This window comes from Lepisosteus oculatus, chromosome 13 (assembly GCF_040954835.1).
Source record: "Lepisosteus oculatus isolate fLepOcu1 chromosome 13, fLepOcu1.hap2, whole genome shotgun sequence".
NCBI lineage: Eukaryota > Metazoa > Chordata > Actinopteri > Semionotiformes > Lepisosteidae > Lepisosteus > Lepisosteus oculatus.
Window position 1 is genome coordinate 213,961 of NC_090708.1, and position 21,308 is coordinate 235,268.

The following is a 21,308-nucleotide window of genomic DNA, read 5'->3' on the forward strand; positions in this document are numbered from 1 at the left end:
TACCTGTAGACAGAAATTGCTGATGCAGAGGATACTCTAGCTAAGAGCCTAATTTAAAAGCAAGAGATTCATTTCTCCCTTTTGAAATCTGGAACTTTGCTCAGTAATCTTCAAACGTTATTAAGCATAATGGAAGCCATCAGCCTGGTTCTTAAATGTTAGCACTTCCATTAGAATTTGGTGCTACATCTTATTCTTAATATTGAAATACAAAGGCTTTAAACGTAGTATCTTAGCAAAGGAGGGAAATTGTGGAGATGATTTGATTGAATAAAAGAAAAAAAAGCTGCACCAAGCTTTTTAAGTTCAAGGATGTATTGATGGAAGCCTATCATTTGAAGCAATTAATTTGTGCTTCCAAGAAGAAAATTGATTATGGACAAACCTAGACTAAAAAAATAAGTGCTTTAAAATGTTCATAAACCATAAAATTATTTTTTAGAATTTGATCAGGATTTATTAGATTTTTAAAAAATCATTTTTTACTTTTCAAGAGCAAAAATAAAAAAAATGTAAAAGCATGTTTCCATGAGATTTTGTATTTCATGAGTCTTGAGCATAGACTGAAAAAAGGGTCTTTCATGAATAAGATTTTGTGTAGATTTTTTTAATCTTAAGAAGTATGTGGTTTACTGCCATAGAGAACAACACTGACAGGTGACCAGGTGGTGCTCCTTTAACGAGACATTAGATATAACAGGGGTTTTGCAGCGTGTAGTTTGCACAAAAGGGCATTTGCACAGGAAGCACACGTCTGTCTGCATTGTTGCCTCTGAAGATAATCACATAACAGTAGTACTGTAAGCATGTGAAATATAGCAATGCTGCAGACATTACCTTACATGTGTGTGAAGAGTGTGTAGTTTGGCATGAACAGAGGAACTTTAAAAGCAGAACCAGTCAGTGACTGGGTCTGAATATGCACAGGAGCTGGTTTATCGTTTCAACATGAGTTCAACCCAAATGTTTTGGGGGTAATTTCTCATGTTTCCCTGCCAGTGTGCACTCGTGTTGAGGCGCAGCAGGGAAGAGAGCAAGTGGCTCTGCCAGGTTATGGGTTCAAAGCACAGGGGGCACAGTGTGGTCATAGTAGTTCAGGTGGGGAGCTGCGTCAGCATGGGTAGGCTGCGAAGGAACAAACAATAGGTTTATTCCATTCTGAAAAGAGAAAAAAGGAAACACAACATTTCGGCCATGGAGCCTTCTTCAGGTGTGAGCTTTTAAAAGAAGGTGATTAGTAGGCTCCACGGCCGAAATGTTGGGTTTCCTTTCTTCTCTTTTCAGCATGGAATAAACCTATTACTTGTTCCAGTGTGGTCATATCCTTGAATAAGGTACTTCAAACAAACTGCTCTAGTAAATACCACACTGTACACAGATGTTTACAGGCCATTGATATAAATTGGAGTTTATTCTCAATTGCTTTAACTGTTAAAGTATTAAATAGAAAAATCTACATATTGCTTTGATGTTGGTGTTGGTACCACTTTTACGCTTCCTCTGTTGACTGTTTCATAGGATATAGGATGGAGTCCAGATCATTTCTGGACCTGCTTCTTTTGTTCTTAAATGTGACAGATTAGATTCAATATTTCCTCACTGAAAATAAAAAATTAAAAAAGAAAACTTTTTGGCTTTCTTGGCGTTTCCTGAAGACAGTAATGGTATCGTCTTCATCGCCATAGCTGGGTAATTTATTCCAGTCCCTACTGTTCTCAGTTTTAAATGTACTTTGGATATGATCAATTTGGGTGAAAAATCTGAACCTTCTGACTTTTCCATTACTTCTGCTACAAGGTCTCTAAACAGCAGAGCAAGACAGTACTATGCCATTCCTGGGTCTCCCATAGCACCATTGGTGCAGAAAAAGGGATAGACGTGCAGAGAATGACCTTCCCTCTCAACTGATGTTCATATTTGTGTTTTCAGTGTTGCTTTAAGTAGGGTGATGACTGACTTTCGTTTTGTACTAAGCCATCCAGAGGTTAATGGTTAATACATACTTATTCAAAAACACTTTTTATTCCACTTTAGCAAATTATTTTCACACTGTATAAACAAGTGTTGTAAATGGTGTATGTTGACTGGAAATGCCTTATTATTCTTAGGATATTATTCTGGAAGACTGAATGCACCCTTGTCATAATGTAATATTTTCATGTCATCTTGCAATATATCATTGGACAGCCTTTTGTATTACTCAGCAGGGAAAGAACCTGCCCAGCTTGTTTTTACCTATGTCAAGCCTCCATTGAGCTTTTTTAGAAATGTGTAATGTAGTGGTACAGTACTAAATATCATCTTCAAAGACATTGTAGTATTGAATCTGGAATGTACTTCTCAAGTTTTGCAGTTTTTCAGTCTGTTTTTTATTTTTTTTATGTTTGGTTCTGTATGCTCCTTTGCTTTCATACTGTATTTCAAACCCTTATTGTAATTGTATCATTCTGCTGTCTCCTCTCATTGCGTTCTTTTTTATTGTAAAGGACTTTGAGACGTAACATTTAAAGGCACTATATAAAATAAAGTTTATTATATGAAATACTATGTTGTTGTTTTTTCCAGTCATAATTTAAGTAATAATAATATTTTGGAAAGTTGAATACAGGAACCTAGATCAGACTTTAAGTCCATTTTAGGTAAATTCAAAGTGGACAGTAAATTCTCTTCTGGTCTGTAGTCAGTATATTTATAGGGATGCTTATGTCAACACTTTCATGCTGGTGAATAAATTCATTATTTTTATTTGCTGTGCTTCTTCAGTATCTCAAATGACAACAAATCCCCCTCGGGTGCTTGTCCTTAAATATTTTAATGCGTTTTTGTTCCTATAATAATAATTTCCTCATGATGTCAGGGGGTCAGGGGTGGGGCATGTGTTTTATTCGAGATGTCTTGCATGCTTTGCGCTGGTGTGAGAGGTTAGGAAGCACTAGAGAGCCGTCTCAGTAGCGTTCTCGATGTAACAAGGGTCTCTGTTTCAAGTAATCAACTGCAGTCTTAACAGAACATCCTGAACCATCTGCTCAGGGCTTAGTTTTGCCTCTGTCAAATCCCAGTATTTGCAGAACGCTGATCCCTGGACCCAGGAGGGTTGGTGAGGAGGTTCCACCCCAGACCCGAGGCTGTCTGGCATTCACTGATGCACAGTTCACAATCCACACTGCTGTGATTAATCACTACATCTGTGTGGCACAAAATCATTTTTTATAGTTTGAAAATGCATAGTTAATCGTAATCAGTTTATTGCATTAAATGTGTTAGCCTTAATAATAAATACTAATCTCACATTTTTAAAGACTCTATTAGTGTTTTACCTAATTTATGTATGTATTTTTTTGCTTTTGCAGAAGTCCTAGCTATGTGCTGCTGTCAGATTCCTTTGACACATTCCCTCAGTGCTCCAGTAATTACATTAAAACTCATCCTAAAATCCTGTAAGCATAAATTTTAAGGACTGTTTTCACCTCATTAACCAGGGGCTTCTCTTTTCTTCTCTCCTTCATGGGTAAATAAGGTTTTGAAAACAAACTGACTCCCAGATTTCAGGGTTTGGAGTCAAATTCTCCTTCACATTTTCCAGTGTTACAAGCTATTAGTTTTGCAGGCCTCAGAGGGCTGGAGCTGCACTGTCTTTGACTTCTGGAGAGCCCCTGCTTTTTTTATCATAACAGGAGGTTAGAAAAAATAAAAATAGAACAACAAACAATATCATGCCTTATGAAACAAAGCAAACTGACATCCTCATGCTTCAGAAAAGACTCTTGGGTGATTATTCCAAATAAATCCCTTTTCATACCGATTCCATAAATGTACAGTACTTGCTGTATTCCGAGGTCTAGGAGTGCAGCGGTTGAGCCGTAAAAGCTTTAACCAGGAATACCTGATGTACATGAATGACAGGCGCTGACTTCAGAGGTGTCATCCCCACAGTCCAGGTCAGTGCCCTCTTTGGCATTTTAATTTGTCGCTTGATCTATTAACGTTTTCATGGGCACTGTGCTGAGATGTTGTAACTCCACTCACCCCCACCCCCAAAAATGGAAAACGCATAAGAAAAACACAGAAACCAGAGGGCTAATAGGGTTAATTGTTGTGTAAAAGCCTTCGTTGCCGACTGTGGTCTGCCAGTTTTCTTTATTGTTTCTCCAGGGAAAACCTAGCCCATATGGCATTTTCCTGGAGGCTGTGACCCACAAGGGGCTTGCGAAGATGGAGAACAAGGTGCATCTTCTCAGACTAATTAATTTACTATTATAGCACCTGTTTCAGAATAGATAGGGCTGGGAAGGGAAGCAGTCCCCAGACACAGCGGTAGGCTCACTGGTAAATGGGTTTGAGCTGATTATATTAAGCTGATGCTTTGATCATCTGAAGGCGTTAAAATGGAAATATGTTTTCTCTGGCTGTTGGCCTCAGCAAAAAGAGCAGTCTGGGGATCCAGCTGATTACTTTTGACTGCAAAATCACACAAGGCCCGTTCTAAATAAGAATATCCAGCCTCTAAGCCTCTGCTGTTTGAATTTTTTGTCGTGGATCTGAGAAGAGGTGTTGTACTCCTATGTTTCCTTCATTTTGTTTTGTTAAATTTATTTTCAAAAACAGGTCTGTTAATTTATCATATGAAATCATAATGATAATTGTTTCATAAATACATTGTAATAAAATACAACTATAGTAGAAAGATGGTTAGAATGGTTTTATTCTAAAGACCTTTTATAATGAAATTTCCATGCTCCTGTTACCATTACTGCATGTTAATTAAACAGGCTGTTTTCTTTTGTGACAATCCCAGATAATCACTCAGGCTTCGTTTGAATCAGTGGAACAGTGTTTGCACAAAATATAACAGACTGGTTTAAGCGAAATTGGGGAAAAATTGTGAAATTAACCATTGATGATAGAATAATGACTGGTGAAATGGGAATCCTTCTGCAAACATCGCCAGCTTGTAAATGGATTTAGGATATGCTAATCTGCCCTCACTTTTACTTCATTCTTTTCCACCCCAATGCTCTGTAAGGATTAACAGTAATGTTATCAGCCATGGAACACCATAAAACAATTTTCCTTGTAAAATGCGAATAAACATTGGCTCTCCTAAGAGATATTTTTAATGAAAGCTATTTCTATTTAGAAAATAGATCAATCGTGTGCAAGTTCAAATACTGATATATGAATATAACAGTATTTGGTTGAATTCATTGTTTATATATTTGTAAAAGCAAAAAATGGTGGATACTGAAAATCAAAAAGCAGCTTTTAACTCATTTTAATCGGAAAATGTCTTCATTTCCTTTAATTTGGTGTTTTCAAACATCAGTAACCAGATGGCAGAGCTATCCTTGAAGTTCTTTTTTTTCTTTCAATAAGTGTTTTAATCTAACATTAAAAAAACCTTAAACAGGGAACAGTGCAATGCAGGCCTTTGTGACTTTGTGCTTTCTATGCTGCCTAAACTCATCACAGACATCAGGAAGCTGTAAAATGAACATTTTCTTATGCTTTCTTCCTATATCGGACTCAGAAGTTTTCAAAGCACTCTTGTAAGTATTAGTGTTAAATCTGAACTCTTCATAGTAACACTCTTTGGATCCTATGCATACATAAATGCAAACATCAATACAGTGGAAATGCACTTCAACACAGTATGATGCTCATTATTACATGTTTGCATTTAACTTTCCCAGCACAGCAGGTAGGGTTTCTCAACTGTAATGTCAATCTTTGCCATTATATTGCAGTTTCAATAAATGAATAAAAACTAAAATTCTCCTTAAGCCCTCTGGAACTTGATCTCATAGGCTAAGCAACCTGAAGCATGCCAGCAAATGTTTGCACAGTGGCACCATATGTGACTAACAGTGAATCTGTGTTTGTTCATCCTACTTTCCAGAATTGAATTCCCCCCAATGAGAGGCAGCGTGCCTACCCCCCCTCCCCAAACTGCAAACTGAAATGAATATAGCGGGCATGTTATTTCACACTTCACATAATTAGCTGTTTCATCTTTCATTTCTTTTGCCATTAATGGTCATTCATTTTCATCTGTGTGTTGCTTTACATGTTTTCAATTAAAACCAGGTGAAAAAACGTGTGGATAGCCATCAGTCCCAGTTTTAAATCAGCATGCCTATTGTGCTCTCAGAGTTATTATCTCAGTTTGTTTTCCTCCCAAAATGTTTTTTGAACAGATTTCTTATCTGTTTTTCATGTACAAAAAAACAAGAAAAAAAAACCTTTGAAGCTGATAGCGTCTCTTTTACTGTTCATTCTGCCTCATGCAACAGGATAAAAATCCTTCATCCCTAAATTGTGTAATCAAAGTCACCAGTGCTCTCAGCAAAGAAAAAAGGCTGATTCTTGTGGAAAGGTAAAGTCATGCATCTGTTCATTTGTGTTCCAGCTTCAAGTATCTACTCTAAACTTCATAGATTTTCAGCACTTCCACCTTCCGAATTGTAATGACGTTGGTCATTTCGCTTTCATTCTGGGCTTCAGTTCGTCGGATTTCATTTCTGTCCTTGAAAATACAGTCTGTACAGCACAAATCATTTATAATACCTGTTTGTATTATAGATTTGGATGCTTAAAATATATATTTATATATAGTTTGTACAGAATACTTACAGTACAGTACATATATTTTTTCCATTTTATTAAGCTCAGACACAGACATAATGTTGTGGTTTGAAACATTCTTGAGCTATTTCTACTGCAAGGTTTGTTTTACAAAATCATCTCAGACACAAAACAAGTCTGACACTTTTGAGTCTTTGTGTGTTTTGAGTTTTACTTGTGTTACATTAGCCAATTAATTCTTGGTTTCTGTTTTGGGAAATAAACATTAAATATATATTTTTTAAATGTCTAAAAATAATGTTATTGATTTTGCAGTTACAGTTACATTTTCAGAAACTGTTCATAGTATTGTGCTCTTCGTCCTAAAAATGGATTTGTTTCCTTGAAAAAACGCTGTTCATGACAGATGATCTAATCACTGTTTGCCTATTAGTTTTAACTGGGTAACTCCTTTTGCCTGAAACACGCAAGTTTGTTCCTTAATATTAAAACTGATTGCTATTATACGTGCCCATTTTCTAAGATTAATTAATGTTTGCTAAGCACCATTTGGCCCAGAATGTGCTTTCCTATGTCTAATCACAATATTTGATAGCAGCAAAGACTTCACATGCATATTCCCAGAAGTTTGTGTGTATTTTTCTGTTTTACTCTTTAGAGATTTGTTGACTTACTGCCTCTGGTGCTTTCCTACAAAAGAAAAAGATGTGGTTTGGTTGTTTTCATGCACCCAGAAGCTTCAATAGGTTTATGTGTTTTTCTTGTTAACTCTTTCTAATTTGTTTTTCGAGGGATGAGTATTAGGTTTGCTTCTGTGCACTCTCTATCTAACATGCTAGAGGAGCAGTCTCTGTAACTAACATTTATTTCCAATTTTTCTTCTCTTCTTTAAATCAATATATCCTGTGCGCTGCAATGATTATAGTCTAAAGGTTTCCCACTTACCTTGCTGTGAACAATGGGTTCTCTGTGAAGAGGTAGTATTCACATGGTTAGTCTTTAATAGTCTTCCAGGGTGATATGTTGGGGGAAGCAGAATTTGTTCTGTGCAACCACAGTCTGAATCGCATTAAAATTATGTGTCTCCAGTTGTGGTTTGATAATGAAGAGTTACTTAACTTAATCTGCCAGTGCAGATGGTTAGTGTAACCTGCATTGCTCAGAAAGAATAAGGTGGTTATGAATAATAAGGAGACTAAAGAATTTATATATTAAATAAGGAATTTAATGTTTTTTTACGCTCCAGGAGAAGTAATTGTATTCCTGATATATAGAATGGGTGTATTTTTCTGAACTGTGAAGGAAGTATTTGCAAAACATTGTCGCTTAAATTAAACCATCAGGATCACTGTTTTCCTAATAGGGACATGAATTAATAGACAGAGATATCCGTTTGTCTTCTCGTTAAGTGTGCAGTGTGCAGCCCAATGTTCACAGTACATTTTGAATGTTTTACACTAGTGGTCAGCACTACAGGAGCCTCTGGTTTTACTGATATACATGTATAACTGAAAAAATATGGTTATTAATTAAAACTTTGCTTCTTTTTGTTAAACAGCTACTTTTAACCCATTTGAATCTAGTGTGATCATCTGAGAATTCATCATCTGAGAATTCATTAAAAGATCTGATGTTAATATGGGTTAGCAATGGCATGGGTAAGTGGTATGTGAAATGTATTGAAAGTAATGCAAATATTTAATAATAATATTAAATAATATTTAAGTATAATAATAATTATAGTATTTGATATTTAAGTAAAACAGATAATATTTTAGATATTATGGATTTATAATTTTAAAGAACCACATTCTTGTCTATATTTTGTATGAAATATTTTAAAGACAAATTCACCCCATTTAAAACTGAAAAAAAACACTCTTTCTGTTCAAGTTTAAACAAGTTCTTTCCTTTTAAAAACATGACAAAATCTTTGATGTGTAGCCAAGCACTCAACCTTTATTGGACTAGATATATGTAGGAATACAACACCATCAAGAACCAACATAAATATTTGTGACCGCAGGAAATTAGTTTAAGACTGAATGGCCTGTATGGTTGTGAAAGAACAACAAGAAAAACATTTGAGTTTTAATCTAGCTGTTGATGGAATATGAACCATCATATTACTTAACTTAATCTGCCAGTGCAGATGGTTAGTGTAACCTGCGTTGCTTAAAAGAATGAGGTGGTTATGAATAATAAGGAGACTAAAGAATGTATATACTGTACTCTATCATACCACTAGTATTGGTTCCTGCTCCAGTATCTTTACACCAGTCATAATAACAGTGTAGCACTGGTGGAAAATAGTGGAAGAAAAAGCAAGCTTGTTGTTTCACACACATTCCTTCTGCAGATCTAGCGAGTCATTTTGAAATGTTACAGCTGAAACCAATGGATATTTAGAACAGGTTATTTACTTGGATAAGCAGCTCTGGGCTCTAGTGCAGTGAAAGGAGAAACTTCAGGTTTTTACTCAAAGCCTCTGTCGCCATCCCACATGAATCAAGGGGCTCCCCCAAAATCAAGACAGATAAACATGCCAGAGGACGGAAGTGGGAACTAACTGGAAGAGCATGTAAAACCAAGAACACGTTGATAACTTGGCTTCTTTCACGAAATGGCTGGCCGATATCCTTGGATCAATTGCCTGCTGACTCCCAGATGAAAAAAGATAGCATGAAACGTCTCAGACGAGATGACTGGCCCCCACTTGTCTGTAGCCTCTCTTGTTTGCTCATGTCCAAATTGCAGCACATAAAAATAAAATAAACAACAATTCTAAAGGAGGAAAGATATAGGTGCAAACAGCAGCTGCTCTGGGGCTCTTCGTCCTCCTCTGCAGGCGAAGGCCGGTGGTCAGACACATCATTCATTTTCAGATACGATGGGTTTACTTAAGGGCATCAATAACAATGGCTTCAAATACTAACAGCCTGCCAGGTGGATAGTTTGAATGATTTCTTTTAAAACTACACTTTAATTTGCTTTATTGATGTTAGAAACTACTCTCATCATGTTCACATGCCCAGACAATATGCAATTGAACCACACTTTTCTGTGCTTTTATAATCTCATCCTAAAGTAGATATAAAATAGTCAGATTTCTTTCTCAATTCATCTGTCATCACTGCGTGCAGGCTGGTTTCCAAGTCCTCACCATTATATCTGTTTGCCATCTCTTTTGCATCACACCTGTTTCAACCACACAGATGTGTATCTTGTGAGATCAAAATCAAAATCATTTTAAAAAGGAAAGGAACAATTATAGACAATTTTATAAGAAAAAGACCATCTGCAGTATGTATTAGCTCCTTCCGAAAATGTTTCATAGCCAGCCAGCTTGTTTAAAACTCATGAAATATGTATATTTCTATAAAGAGGTTTAACTGCATTCCTACTGTATTACATGTGGAAATGTAATTCTTTTAAGGTTATCTCTAAAGATACATCAGCAAAATTGACATTTTCAGAAAAAATATGTCACTGTATTTTACAGTAATGTCAGACTACTGTTCATTTGTTGCACTTAAAATAATGAAATTAACCACAACAGTTTCTTTACTAATGAAATGTTAATTGCTCTCCTAATTAAAAATATGAAAATATAAAAGCCTTTAGGAGTAATTTAGATGTACAACTACGCATGTTTTAGGGATGTCTGTCAATATCCCCTTTTATTCAGCCCCCCCAGTTTAAGGTCTTATTTCCCTTAAGAACAACATTCTGATACAACAATACCATGATTAAAGAGAAATTAATGCAATTCAGGTAATTATCCCACGCATTTGATTAGTCTTACTGAAAAAAAGGCATGTGCAGATGGCTTTTTATTTTCAGTATTCAGAAAACTGTCATAATCCAGATTTGTGCAATATTGTTTTGTATTAAAATACCCAATACTTGGGATGGGATACTATTATATTAACCTAATACTTCAGTGTTTTTTACATTTAACCACTAATGTTAATTTAGGTTTTCATAGCATTAATTCTAGAATGTGCTACTTTATGTCGGCAAAGTTTTATTTAAAAAAGGTCTAAACAATTATTTTAAAAAAGCACAAAAAAATGCAGTAGTAAAGCAAGAGTTTGCCTAGGGAAACTTGCTGATCCTGATGGTTTTCACACACTAGTGCTCCTCTGTCTGCCCAGTGTGAAATCACATGATCTGTCCATTGAGGTTCAGAGCTTAACATCCAACGCTTTAATCAGGCCAATAATACTTCCCCAACATACAATTTGCTGGTGTCACTATCTCATGAGTTTGCCACCTATAGAAAACAGGAGGCATTGGAATGGAAGAAGAGAGCCCTTCCATTCAGCCGCCTGGAAGATGAATGGGTTTGAGGTTGGCCTTCTCCAGGCAGGGTGCTCTCCAGCCTGGTGGCAACAGAAGCCTTCTCTTCTGAGCCACAGAAGATCATAAAACTACTCTTTTGTTTTGCCATTAATTTTATTTGATGACACTCTCCAAAAAAGTAGATAATATCTTGTGAAATGCAGTTTAACTCCCAGTATACGCACTGAGAGTCTAGTCAGACTGTCTTGTTAATAGGTACTGGCACCCAACATTTATAATTGTTTAAATCTTATAATTATTTCTGGGGTATTAGACTGGCAAATAATACTGGGTTTTTAAATCTGAATAAGTCACTCTTCTATCAGAAGTACAGTTAACTGATTATACATATTAAAAAGCACACGATTTTATATTTGTCACGCAACCAAACTGTTCATGGTTTCAAAGTGTGTTTATCATTTGCTGGGAACTGCAAAAACAGGGTGTTCAGTGAGAAGTTAAAACTTTTAAAGAATAGCAAAGCAACAAGGCAGTACATTAGCTCAGATGCAACTTTGGCGACAACTTTCAGGCTTTTGGAATGCTTCCTTGAACCTCCACCATTTTTGGCAGTTTTTCTGCCTGATTGAGATCTGTCATCAGGTGTTGTGGAATGTGAATTGCTGGGAGGGTGAATTTCTGATTTTAACCCAACGTATTATCCACTCAGAAGCAATATACTACAGTAGGAACACACCACTACTGGGAAGGATTGCAAACATGTACTGTATGCAGACACATAAAGATCTTTATGAACCTTGGAAATTTATTTTCTCTCCTATTATAAGCTTTTGATACCATAACAAATAATAAAAAAAGTTTGTTTTGGACCTTTAATAATGTTTAGTAATTTTAGACCACTTTAATTTTTTTTTACCCATGTAAATGATGATAGGACCGTGAAGATTTTACTCAATGAGAGGTAAATCATAAAGCCCCCAAAAGCTGTTGAATATCTTCTCAACTTCAAAACAGGGACACTTCTGCCATGAAAAGGATACGGCAGCAGAAGCACTCTGCTTGAGGGGTGAAATCTATTGACGTGAGTGTGTAAAATGTATTTTGTTCAGGCAGTCACTTTGTTTTCATGGTGGTAATCTTTACTTTAAGGAAGTATTCTAGGTCTCTGTTCTTCGCTATCCTCCTTTCTGCATGTTAAACTGAGACTGAGCCAGGAGAGTGGTATGGAATGTGGGGTTATAGGCGCTCCATTGTGCTCAATGTATTTAATTCTTGGATTTTCAGTTCATAAAATGGCTTCCATATATTGCTGGAATATTTTTCAGTGTTCCTGAACATAGGGATGATTTTTTTCTGTTGTAAATCTGTGAAGATTTGGATTTATCAAAGGAGTTGCTTCTCTCTTGGAGCAGTTGGTTAAACACCAAACATGCATTTTTTTTACTAAAATTATTATACTATGACACAATGTTTGTAATTTATAGGCAGTTCTTCTGTTCAAAACTTTGTGACCTTTTAGAAAAGAGAAGGGGCTCTTTAGCTCATCTAGCTAATTTCAAAGTTTAGCAGCTAATTGATCTGAGGATGTTATCCAGGGAATCAGCTTTAGGGGCATGACCAGGTGGCCTGTTCCAGACTCCACAGCCCTTTACACCCTTTACTCTTTGTACGACATAACACCTCCTGTTCTCACTTTTAAATACACTTCCTCATAGTTTCCTCGTCTGCACTCATGCTCTTGTTTTACTGTCCTGCTGGGCTGACTCTGTCAATGTCTTTTGATCACTTGTGTCAGGTCCTCACATAGTCTTTCCTGTTCTCTTCTTTTAGCCTGTGAGTGTAGGATGCTCCTTTAAGAGCTGCACTGTAACATGTCATTCTGCTTTGATTCTAGAGCATTGTTATCTTTTTGTAATATAGTGAGTGCAATTGTGCATAATCGTCTAAAATAGGTCTTACTAGTGCACTCTACATTATTCTTATTAGCATATGTAATATACAATATCCACTTGCATGTAACAATCTGCACTTACTGTACATTAAATGTTGATCTAATCTTTTTTGTCAAAATCTTTTGGAGTTTCTTTTGTAAGTTACATTACTTTTGCTGCTTGTTCATAGATCATAGATCTCTGCCATGTTCTCACAACCTGCCTTTACTTTAACCATGTTGACTGGTCCCTAGAATTATATTGACATTTATATGACTCTCTAGCTTCTCTAGGTCCAGTCTTCATTTCCATAGTTTTATATGCACTGGAGGTAAAAATACTTTACATGTGTACATGTGTAGCACTTTGTAATTCAAAAAGATTTCAGAAACTTTCACCCACAGAAGGGTGGTTTGGAAATTCTGGTCCAGAAGGAAGAGCACCACCTACTGGTCCACTAACAATATTTACAGCAGGAGCCTGGATTTCCCTGGAGAAATCCCATTCCAGCACTGACAAAGATCAACCTTGTTTTTGTTCAACATCAGGCTACAGGCATAAGGACTGTCTAACAATTCATAAATTATTTGAATTCATGTTTACATTTTCCTTCTATGTTTCATCAGAAATCAAGATGTTACCCATTCTTTTAACAGCAATCTAGCAATCTAAAACAGCATTTTGTTTCCTTAAGTGTCAGTGTTTTATATCAGTGATAGATTCAAGTATATATGCTTTTATAGCAACAATCTGGAACATACAGTTTAAGTGTCAGACTTAGTGTTAAAAATTTAAAAGATTTGTAATGAATAAAAACTCAAACAGAGGGTGCCCCATTTGTTTTCTTTCATGAAAACAAAATAAAATAATAAAGAAACTAATATAAAAATGATAAGTACTAATGTGTGGTTGTTGGTGCTGCTAATGAACATGAATATCTTAACAGCATTCATCAGTCCTATCATTCAGGACATGGGAAAACATTGACCAATATCTTCATCAGGCTGAATTTGCCTTTTAAATATGTTTTTAGGTAAAAAACATGGTGCTAGTAATATATAGGTCATGGACTTCTTCTTTTTATTTCTTAGTAAAAAGCAACTCATGAAAATAACCTAGCAACACCTCAGCAGTAATGCTGTGAACAAAATGACAGAATGAGAGTTGTTCAACCTTCTGAGTGGTAGAACTGTAGGAAACAGACAGGAATAGCTTGGGGAGAGCTTAAAGGAAAGAAATGGCCTCCATGCTTGTAATTAAAACTGTTTTTCTAACATTAAAATTTGTCTCGCCAGTTCCAATAAAACAGATCACAACTAATTATAGAATATTTAATTAAACTCATTTATTGATTTGCATTAAATGTTTAGATTTATTCTGCATCTTATTGGGATACAATTTCTGATTCAGTGAGTAAAAGTGTGAAACCTACACACAAGCTTTTCTGAAGTTAAACTGTAAAACCTGTGTGATACGGAGGCTATCAGTGTGTTTATCTATCTTTACCTCAGTTCTTCTAAGATTATCGATAGCAGCTATTTTGTTTTGTGCTAACATTTAATTCTGAGAGATCTGTATTTTTTGTATGTGAAGTAGCCTTTCAGCTAATGTTCTCAATCTCAATGATCACCTAATATGGAGTCCATTCAATCTGATTTGTAAGTGTGATGCTACAATCTACTTCATATTCCTGCTTATGTATGTTAAAACTAGAGTTGTTATGATCAGAATGTTTTTAAGATTGGGATCAATATTAATTAAATATGCTGCATGACAATTTTCTTCTCACCCAAACTAAGCTGCATTAATAGTTAAAATGTGTTGTAAAAGCAGACAATGCTAGTGGAAGCTTTAAGTAAATTGTTGTTGCTCAAAACACATACAGTATACCTTGTAACTCCTGACTGTGAGTGTGAAAGATATCTGGTTCTATTACACAGCAAACAATATATATATACTTTTCACATTAATTTGTTTACTGTTTTCAGGTTAATTGTTAAAACTTACTGCATGACTTAATATTGTGTTTCTATCAAAAATGTTAAATGATCTATGTATCTAATGTATATTTATATGTATTTTTGCAAGTATTACCTAGGCAATTTCAGTATTTTCTCTAAAAGTAGGTGTCTTTTTATAATGAAAGGTGTTGTAGGCAAAAAAGAAATCTGGGTATGGTTTCAGAAAATGTCAAAATATGTCAAATTCAGGCACCTCTCAAGGATTTCATTAGCTGAAGCTTTGGTTATAAGTGTCATCTTGTCAAGACCCACCCATCTCTTCCTGTACATTACCAAATGCACTAATTTCCTTGCTGAGCTTGATGTTTATTGTGAAGCTGAAATTGAAAATGGTTGGTAATGGAGTGAGCTTCAATCCTAGACCAATTCTGAATCTAAATTACTTGCTTCTTTTCAATGGCATCGACTGAGGAGAGCTTTGTGTGCCTCGTACCTAATCAACCCTCTCTGTGACCCCGAATTCAGCAGCCTTCACGGATTAATAATAAAATCCTTGGTTCAAACAATTATTCGACCTGAAATGGCTGTCCATTTTACTCTGAAAATTAAAGAATGTGAAATTAATTTTTTTCTAAGCTCAGCGTGTTGTAGAGCACCACTTATTTTTGACCTTTGACCTATAAACTTCATGTCATTAAATCTGTTTTTCTGTGATGTCATATAGCCTGTATTGAAAGTTCTCCTTTATATCTAAAAGCAGACAGAACACGCAGAAGCAGCTTTAGAACTTGCATTGAGAGGAGAGTTTATATCTGACAGCAGCTGGATCATGCAGGAGTTGCTTTGGAAATTACTTTGAGAGAGGAGAGTTTATTTTGTTTATTGGTTGAACAGATTGATTTGCTTTTGCTTCAAGTGCTGAATGCACAGCATGTGCTTTGTTTGGATAGAAGTTTGATTGATGCTTTAGATCATGCTGTAAATTGTAAATAATTAGGCATATGAAAAAGCATTTAGCTATAAAAGCAGATATGTTTGTGTGTTTTGGAGAAAAACAGAACTTTATCGGGAGGGCACATCATGTCATTTATATAATGGTGACCTTCATACTAAGTGCGCGTGCAGGTTTAGGTCTGTATTTTATAAGAGGTAGATGAGGTCTGAGTGGCTAACCTGTCTCATATCGCTGCTGGGTCTCATGGGGAAAAACGACTGTGATTTAAGCAGAGGCAGCTGTTGTGGACGTTGTGTAAAAAATATCTCAGTCACGTCTTGAATGAAAGCTTTGTTTTAGACATTGATTCACATGACTGTGTCTCAGAACAGGAGCCAGCTAGCACATTTCAATTGTGAGAGACATATTAATTGAACTCAGAATATCTGCAGGGGTTAGGAAGGTTACAGCACCCAATCAGCAGAGGTGAGAAGAACAGAAGATTAACAATTATGTTAGGAAAACTACCAGTATATTCTAAACTATTTAAACCAATTGCATAGCACTTAGAAACTTGCATGATGGCATTGTGAAAAATGGGAAATGGAAGGCTGAGCTGGAGAGAGGATCCAGGAAAAGCTGTGATTACTGTTTTATCCTACTGAATGTGATGCATTTAAAGAAGAGATACAGCATTAAGTACTGGAATTCAGCAGCAATCAAAAATCTTTAGACCTTCACCGATGTGAAATTAAGAAACCTGCAATGAATTATGTAACAAAGCCTTTTGAATAGTTTACAAACTCAATTTAGGACTCAAGTCTCTTCTAGTTAAGGAACTACTTATAACGTTCACTTTAATTTGTGCATAAGTTCCTGAAAACCGTAAGGGAGAAAGATAGCAGTTGACTGCTCTTACCTTTTCCTTGCTGGTGTCACCTCCCACTCTCTCCAGAAGGGGGCACTTCACCAGCATCACTGTCCCTTACTCCTCTTGCCCCTAGAGAAAATATCACATGGCAAATCTACACACTGCCATGGCCGACAGCAGTATTTACACATAAGGACAGCTGTTTGTTTGTAGTTGACGTGAAATTGTCAACATCTGTACCAATAAATTGCTGTAAACGGAATTATGAACAGAGATCTCCTTTTCTGACACTTCAGGAAACTTATTTTATTTCATCTGTACTCTTCTAATTTTCTCACAAACACTACATGCAAGTGGAAAGAAATTAATTTGCTTTCAAAAAGAAACAGAAATCTTGGAGGGCTAAGGACCACCACAGCGACGCCGAGGAGATCTGTGGCCCTTTTCCAGAATAACATATCTGAGTCCAAGGAAACTGGGGAGTAATGTCATTTGTGACTATAGATGGGACCATTCAGAACCACAAGATTCTCTCAGCTCTCCAAGTTCTCACCGAGCTGCAAAAATATAAAACTGTGCTGATAGACGATTTTCAACTTAATGTTTTGGTTCATTCCCAAAAGAGATAGGAATACAATTCTTAAAAATAAGACAGCAGGAACTGACATTAAATTTCTAAAAAGATAGATTCTCTCTATACACACCATATTTGATTTTGAATGTCTATGAACAGATGATAAAGCCAGTTATTCAGGATTTAAATGAACAGTTTTTCTTGTCGAGCAATGTAATACTGCATACTGTAGGGATGTAAGTGTTCCACTTCACAATCTACATGAAAGAGCAGGTCTAAGTTTCTATGTGCCTTATTTTCTTCTTTGACAAAGAAAGAAAATCACAAGCACTCCGTAAATATGTTCTAGAAAATTTTCAGTGGTCTTAACAAGAATGAAGAGAAAAAGAAGCATTACCATGGAAACGGGTTCAATTTCATCTAGGCGAGGCTGCAAGTAATTAGCGATCTAGATGCGTAAATTTCTTTGTGCTTGTCTGGCATTGTCTGTTTTGCTAACGAACTGATAAAAAAATGCTGGGTTAGAAATAAAGGGAAAATTAATTGGGATATTAATTTATTATTAAAGTATTCTGATTTTTTAAATCTGCAACATCGATTTTCAGATCAGCACTACGCAGGCTATTACTAACTCTATTAACTCTGTTAGCATTATTTCATGTAATCCTGTGATATTATCTTTTGTGTGAATTTTGTCTAGTGCATCAGATATTAGAAATATGTTTTGTATCCCCTGCGATATAGTGTGTTTGGTTTAATGTACGTACTTGGTAATATATATAGATGCTTAAAAGCAGTGCCCTTGTCCGACACGTAGAAATGTGAGCATTTTTATTTCATTAATCCCAATGTGATACTGTAGTTGCTGTATCCTTGTCTATCTCATCCAAATCTATGTTGATTTCTCACACAGTGTGGTAAACAGCTATTTGTGTAGAATGTGAATTTAAAGATGATCTTTGCAGGAAAGCAGTGGCTAAGCAATAAAAAACACAAGGGCTGGACAATCCTACACGATGCGCATGTACTCTTCATTGTGCTGTTATCTATCCAGCCACACAGCTCCCGCTCAGGCAGCACTGCGTTGGGCACTGGACTGACTAAAGGCTGTGGGTTCAAATCCCAGGTGGGCACAGCTCTTGAGCAAGGTGCTGCACCCACATTGTTCCAGTAAAATACCCAGCTGCAGCAGTAGGTGCAAATGTAAGTTGTTTTGGATACGTGTCAGCCAAATACATGAGTAACAAATGAAGAGATGAGAAAAGCATGCTTTTTAGAGGCTTAAATATGCTGCCCACTCTGCTTTCACAGACACCAGACCCTATACCGTGACAGGCTCTCATGTTCTGCCAGAGGAGCCAGAAGAAGAACTGCTCTGCAGACCTCAACACCACTCAGATGATGAGCTGGTGATACTCAGCCTCTCTTCGACAACAGATTCACAAGACTGGTCAAAGCTGATATACATTCATTCTCACTTATTCTCACTATGTTCTGGATTTTCTTTCAGATATTATTTTATGTTCTGGATTTTCTTTCAGATAGCCTTTTGGACTGTCATAAACCGTCCTGTATGGTTATTTAGTGGGCTTTTATTTCTCTTACACTTCAAATTGTTTATTACTGTATGTATCTACTGTAGCCTTTCTAGGGTGGGAAATACATGTTGCTAAAATCACAAAAAAGCTATGGATTGGTGGAAGGGTTTTTAAAGAATTGCTTTTAAAAAACAATACATCAGCTTTTCAAACATGTAGGTAATCTAATCTTTTTTTAAATAAATTGATGAAAAACTGTGATGTGTGAGAGGCAAACCATTAAATTAATTTGCAGCCACAATGTATCACTGCACTCCAAACACTTAACATTTAAAACAAAATAATGTGTTATTAATGTGGAGAGATCTCTCATTTGTACTTGAAGACTTGAGCCTTATTAACAAAATGGGAATGACAGCCATTTCAAAATGCTGCACCACAAATGCATGAATTCAGTGATCTGACAAGATTTGCACGAGGTTCAAACAGTCTGTGTCTTACTCATCATGTGACTTGTAACATAAATGATGCAGATAGCAATGAGATGGATTTTCAAAAAGTTTGTCAAACAACAGATTTCCTTTGAGGCAGAACTGCTTAACAGAAACAACAGACAGTCTGTCTTCACAAGGCATTACTGTGAGATGAGTAAGTTGTGTTCTCTAAATGTTTGTTAGAAACGTTTTCTTAATTAACTATAACTTTATACCTGTGTTTGTATGGATTTCCTCCTGGTGCTCTGGTTTCCTCCCACAGTCCATAGACAGATGGTATATTAACTGGCTTCTGTAGCATTGGCTCTGGTGAGGGTGTGAGTGTGTGTCTGTGTGCACCAGGATTTACCCCACCTTGTGCCCCTTGTTTGCGGAGTCAGACTCAGGCTCCCTTAACACCCTGTATTGGATGAAGTGGTTTGGAAAATGGATAGAAGAAGAGTAGAGCTGAAATATAAATACAGTCCAATAATTGCTTTATTTCAATTATAACATACAGGTTTAAAATTTTGAACACAGTAATTACTACAAAAAGCATGTATTAGGTGTACTACTGTATGTATTATATACAACATACAAGATATTAATAGACAATGTAATGTTATAATGTTTCTTTATTAGCCCTATACAATTTCTTGCATTAGGAATTCATCTTTTCGCATACCCCAGCTTTTCTCCATGGAGACACAGACAGGGAGAGAAGCTTGGGGTCAGAGCGCAAGGTCAGACATTGTACAGCACCCCTGGAGCAGTTAGGGTTAAGGGCCTTGCTCAGGGGCCCAACGGAGTAGGATTCCTCTGCCGGCCGCGGGATTTGAACCGGCAACCTTCCAGTCACAGGCGCGGATCCTTAGCCACAGAGCCACCACTCCACCCATGTACAAGATAAACAGTATATTAGTGTGCAAGAAATGTAGGGTTGAGGCGTGAGTTTTGCAAAGGGCACTAGAGTATCCAAGAGGAAGGGAAAACCTCACTTTTTCATTCCAGTTGTTATTTTCCTTACTCAGGAAAAGGTGTCTTAAATGATCCTGCATTCACCTGTTTGAATAAAACTCAACAGGTAGCCTATGTGATGATTTCAATATTGACTGGAAACAAATATTTGGGTCAATTAAAAGTAATGTTTTCTTGCACTTATCATCGAGCTTTTTAAAAAATTCCAGTTCAGTTTTTGATTAATTCAATGGCAGCTGTGACATCTTTGGAGTTGGAAAATCAAATCCCTACGTATTCTCTTCTCATCAAGACCTAAGAGATAATGTTCTTTTAACCTGCCTTGGTATGGATCTACCATCTCACTGTGAGGACAAGATCTGACATTAACAGTAGGAGCAATCCCATGATTGTAAGGAGCTTGTGATGTTCTCAAACACAATATTTCTCTCTGATGATGCTTTATCTATGTTTGCTGTGAGTTTATATATGTTGAAAAATTAACATCAACAAGATCAACAGCAAACAGAAAATAAATGTCACTGACATACTGTATCATGGTGGCCTGTTGATTACTACTGTGTTACAGCTAATGTCACGGGTTCATATTCAGACAATAGTAGCCTTTTTGTAGGGACTGTGTTGCACAGTGGTCCCTCCAGTCTCCTCCAGCCTTCCCAAAGCCATTCACAATAAGTTTGAAGACCAGGTGGAAACTACCTTACAGTATATCTTTGTCAGAGGGCATCTTATAACAGGTCAAAAACTGTATATTGTCCCTGTTGAATAAATAAATTATACTGTATGCGTAAAGACTTTTGTGATCTTGAAAATGGTTAAGATTGATCTTATCTCTTATAGATTTATTGAATGCTTCGATTCCGCTATGTTGTGGAGAACAGTGTGTTTTCTGAAAGCTCTTGTGCAGGAGCACCGTGAGATGATGAGAAAAAGAACTGTTGAAATTAATTCAGATGAGGGTGGTTCTTTATTTTGAGAAGAAAATTAATCAGCAATAGGAAGGTGTATTACAGCTTGAAGTAAAATAATTTTTTTGTTGATTTTCTTTATATAGAAACATGTTGCTCTATGTGAGCAAACAGTTATATCTTTTATTATTGATGGAAAAAGTTGAAAAAGTCCCATGGCTGGAAGGCAGTTCCTTCATTATACAGCTGAAAC

At 36.3% G+C, this 21,308-nt stretch overlaps 1 long non-coding RNA gene across 4 annotated transcripts in view; it reads left to right on the forward strand.

The window, feature by feature from the left end:
- LOC107079094 (uncharacterized) overlaps positions 1-21,308 on the forward strand; it is a 124,415-nt gene that overhangs the window by 18,551 nt on the left and 84,556 nt on the right. The window lies entirely within an intron of this gene.